Genomic DNA, 4,633 nt, shown 5'->3' on the forward strand with positions numbered 1-4,633 from the left:
TGTATTCTGTATATCTGCTATGACTCTCAAGCTTATTTTGAGGGTTTCCTGATGCAGATACCTTGTGAGGTTCTGTGGCACAATCTTACAGATTATTTGAGCTGGATTCTCCAGAAATAATTCTTTGGTGGGTTATGTGAAACCTCCTATTATAGTTGAGTCTTGAATGCTATTGGTTCATACATGGGTAGAGTTAACTCTCAGTCTGGATGACTAAAATGGTAAGCCTTGTTCATTGTGTATGAGATGCTGTTCAGCAGCTGTCCCCCAAGGCATAGTTGTTCCTAGCAGGGTCTTGTGCCTGACAGAGTCCTCCTATAAGTGTGCCACTTTTGTGGCTATTTGGGTTTAACTCTGGTGTGTTTTGAAGCCCTCCCTGGTTGTGTTGGTTCTTGACCCGCTGGGCTGTAGCTGTTATTCAGGCCATATCAGATGTTGTATTAGATGGCACCTGCTGCCTTAGGAACTCCCATTTGTAGCTACCATGTTATTCCCCATTTGTGGCTGTCCGGCGGGCCTCAGTGTGCATGGGAGAGGCAAAGCTATGTGCTAGGATTGGCTTCCTGCAGCTATGAGCTGGAGGCAGATCAATATAAGTTCAAGACTCCCAGAGGTCAGCAACTACCTGTCAGCTACCCCACCATCCCTCTGGTTGCTTGGACTTCATCCAGAGTCTTATGAAATAAAATCTGTAGAGTGGAACTAAGCTGGTCACCTCCATGATCCTTCCATATGATTCAAGCTCAGTAGGGTGGGGCAACAAGTTCAGGAAGACTGGGCTAGTGGGCTTTGAACTTGGGAGCAGCATAGTCAGGCACTCAATTGGGAGAATATGGCCTATACTATAGAGCTATACCACTCAGTCTCTGCTAGAGTCTCCAACTATAGCTCCTCTAGGAGAAGAACACCACAGGTTAGGTTGAGTACAACAAGCTTTCCCCACTGCATAAGGAAGTTCAGCAGGACAGGTTACTAAGACTTGGGTCACTAAAACAGATCAAGAAAGCCTTCCTTTGCAGATGGCAATAGATGGGATGAGAGGAGGATGAGCAGAACTCCTTCCTTTAACTCTGTAGCCATGCCTACTTGAACCCCAGGATGGAGCCTCTGAAAGTAGTGTACTCCAAATCTCTCAGCTCTGAGTTTCACCCTCTTCCCTGTGAGGACTGAACTCAGCAGGATGGGGTTAGTGGCACTTGGAGGAATATGTCAAGGCTGCCCTACCCTGGGGATAGTACTGGACTTTGGGAAGGGAAGGAGCTGCTCATCTCCCCCTAGCTTTGAAGCTTTACTGCCAGAGACCCTGGCAGGAGGCTCCAAGGGGTTCACACAGAAGGTCCCAGGTCTGAGCTATACCTCCTTCTCACCACAGACTGAGTCCAGTTGGACAGAACCAGTGGAACTTGGGAGAATAGATCAAGATAGCCTCCTTCTGGGGGTGGCACCAATCCACAAGAGGGAAACAAACTGCCTGCTCACTCTTAGCTCTATAGCTGGGCTGCTAGAGATTCTGACAAGAGAGTTATTCATTGGAAGTGGTACATGCTGAACCCACAAGATGGGGAAAGAATGGCCCCTATTCCAAAACCACACAGTTCAATGACTGAAAGTATGTATATTGTTTCTGCAGAAAATGAGCACACTAAAGTTCCCTCTTGGGTTCATTCAATAGTCCATTCTGCTGGACACAAGCTTGGCAGGGTGGTGTTGCCAGTATTTGGAAGACTGAGTTATGTATTCCCACAGCTGATGTTGTAAGAATAGAGATGCCCAATAGCATCTGAGGGGAGTGTGGGATGTTTACTCAGGACTGGAACTCAGTAGATGATCCTTTAGGTCTCTCTATGATGCTATGCCACCCAGATCTTCTCTTTATGATTTTCATGTGCCTAGAGTCACTTTCTCTCAACCAGAGCCTCGTTGAGTGCCCAACAACAAGCTCCTGTGCATTGGCCCCTTAGGGGATCAAATGGGACTCTATCAGACTCCCTCTTCTTCCCAGAAGACAGAGTCCATGCTGATTTTCAAAGCCAGATATTATGCAGGGCCCCTCTTCTCAGCCCTGGTGCTCTTGTTTGGGGGTCCTGATGTGGGGTTGAGACACTTATACTCCTTACTGAGAACTTATGCAACTAAGACATCCCTCCAGCTGCTCATCTGTTGTACCTGAGTGCAGGGACCTTCTCCATGATCCTGACCTTCTTACCAGTCTCTGTGTAGTTTCTTCTATACATCCTTGGATACAATTGTCCTGTTGAGCTCTCCTTCAGTTGGTTATTCAGTTAACCAACTGAGTGGTCTATATTTTAGCTATAAATATGATTTGGTGCCAAGAGGAGGTGTATGTAGTCTTTACATTGCCCTCGGCCAACTTGGATCTGTCCAAAAATATTATTTAACAGAATTTAAAGTTACTAACACTGTAGTGACTGGACATCTCTCTGTGTTTTAAGGACTCCTGATATAAAGAACAGAATTGTTTGCTATAATAGAGAATTAAGCTGCTGTGAACATATAAATGTGGCTAAAAGATGGAAAGATTGTTTTTGCAACATATAAGACCTTCATTCCAGAACTCTTGAAGTCCTGATGCACCTTTCCCTTTTTTGAGGCATAGGTGTTTAATATTTCCTTAGATATGTTATCCAATCTAGTCTCATATTTGCTTAAATTGCTTAAAGATAGTTTTTTGTCACTTGCAGGTAACATTAGTGGAGACAGCAACATTAGTGTACACATTTTTCTAGAGATTGGTGCTTTACACAAAACAGCAGTTTCAGTCCTGGGTGGAAATTTTGTTCAAGCCATTGGAATGGGTCCTGTTGTTTTTCATTAATATGAAATAAAAGGAGCACATAAAGCTGGATGAAGAGGAATCAGAGAATAAAAGCTAAGGCAATAGTTGAGGAGGGAGATAAGCATAACTCTGAAGCCATAATATTGGCACTTCGACTCATCCAACCAAATCAACTTCAGAATATAAATAGGTTTAAGGAAAAGTCAACTTGTATAGTTCTACCAATAGCAGATTTTTCATAGCTTTCTTAATTTTAACATTAAAATTGTTAAACTTCCCAGAAGTATTAATAAGCATTTATATATTATTTGTGTGCTTTCTTAGAAATATGACTGGCCTAAAAATATGTGATAGGCCACTTGTCTAGTAGAAATAGGCAATGTTACCTTAAGAATGTGTATGTGACTAAATGGGAAGAGATTGTGAGCAAATGAGTGAACAAATGCTTATTTGATTTTTATGCTCCACTGGTGCACTAATCATGGTGCAGGTTATATCTTTCTATGATATGTAGTTGAAGGTTTCTCCTCCCACTCCCACCCCCCAGTATCAAATGAAAAGCTAAGGTTATACATAATAGTCCAGCTGTTACTTTACTAAATGCAGCTGTTTTCTGTTATTTGATAGCAATGACCAATCACTGAAGCATTTTCAAGAATGTGGTATGTGTGTGTCTGTGTATGTATGTGTAATACCCCTTCTTATAAAAATTTGGGCTCTTAACACTAGAAATTATTTATTTGTTGAATATTTTGATTTTACCTAATGATCTCCAAAGCTGTTTTGGGAAACAATTTAAGAAAACAAAATAAAGAGTTTCAGTGAATTTCAAATTATGGTGCCAGATAATGCGTTAAGCTTTCTCAGCTCAGTTCTAGTCAAGGCAAAATAATTTTAGCTAAAATAAGAATGGCAGATTCAGAAAGAATCAAGACAAAATTCAACCCATTAGTCTCATGGAAAGATAGGGCTCAGCAATTTTTCTATTTTCCATTTAGAACTTCTACTTCATATATTAGAACTGGTATTCACAGTTAAAATCAATATCTACAATAAAAATTATTTCCTGATTCCATGGACTAATTAGGCTGCCCATTCTCTGTTGGAGATTCTTTCTCTTTCTCTCTCTCTGCCTCCTTCCCTCCCTTTTTCCCTGCTTCTTTCTCATTTCTCTGTCAGTTTTCAAAATCCACTCAAAGATATATTTATTGCTTTTAGAAAGAAAGGAAGGGAGAAAGGAAAGGGGGAAGGAGAGAGATCCATTTTGAGATAGAGATAAAAATAAAGATAAATAGAGAACTCTCAGTTTTCTGAATAACTGTTATTTGGATGATAAGATTTAGTTTGCAATCACTTCAAATAATGCTTATGCATTATATAGTGAAAGAGGCACAGGCATATAGAATGCATTAATAAATTAATATTGGGATATTGGAGATTTTGCTTAAATAAATAACTTAAGCTCAGGAGTTCTTTCAAATCAAAACTCCATGCCATGGGAAAACAGGGACATAAATGGTCCTTTATATTGGCTTTAGCCTCCTCATAAGAAATCTAATATCCTTTCTGCAAGCCCAACAATAACTACATATTTATTTAAATTCTTAACACTTTTGTTAGTGGTGCTAGTCTCCTGAGTTGGCAACAAATGTTTGATTAAATCATATGATTAGAGGGAATTCTAAAAGGAGATAATACTGTTCCAAAAATACAGGGCAACACAAAAAATCCAGGGAAAATAAAAACAGTGAGCTATTTAACAGGAAAAATTTTGTTTGTGCATCTCTGAAAACCAAGTGTCTAGAACAATATCTGTCCTCAACAAATGTTTGTAAA

Source organism: Artibeus jamaicensis, unplaced genomic scaffold, assembly GCF_021234435.1.
Source record: "Artibeus jamaicensis isolate MK-2021 breed Jamaican fruit bat unplaced genomic scaffold, CSHL_Jam_final contig_288, whole genome shotgun sequence".
Lineage (NCBI taxonomy): Eukaryota > Metazoa > Chordata > Mammalia > Chiroptera > Phyllostomidae > Artibeus > Artibeus jamaicensis.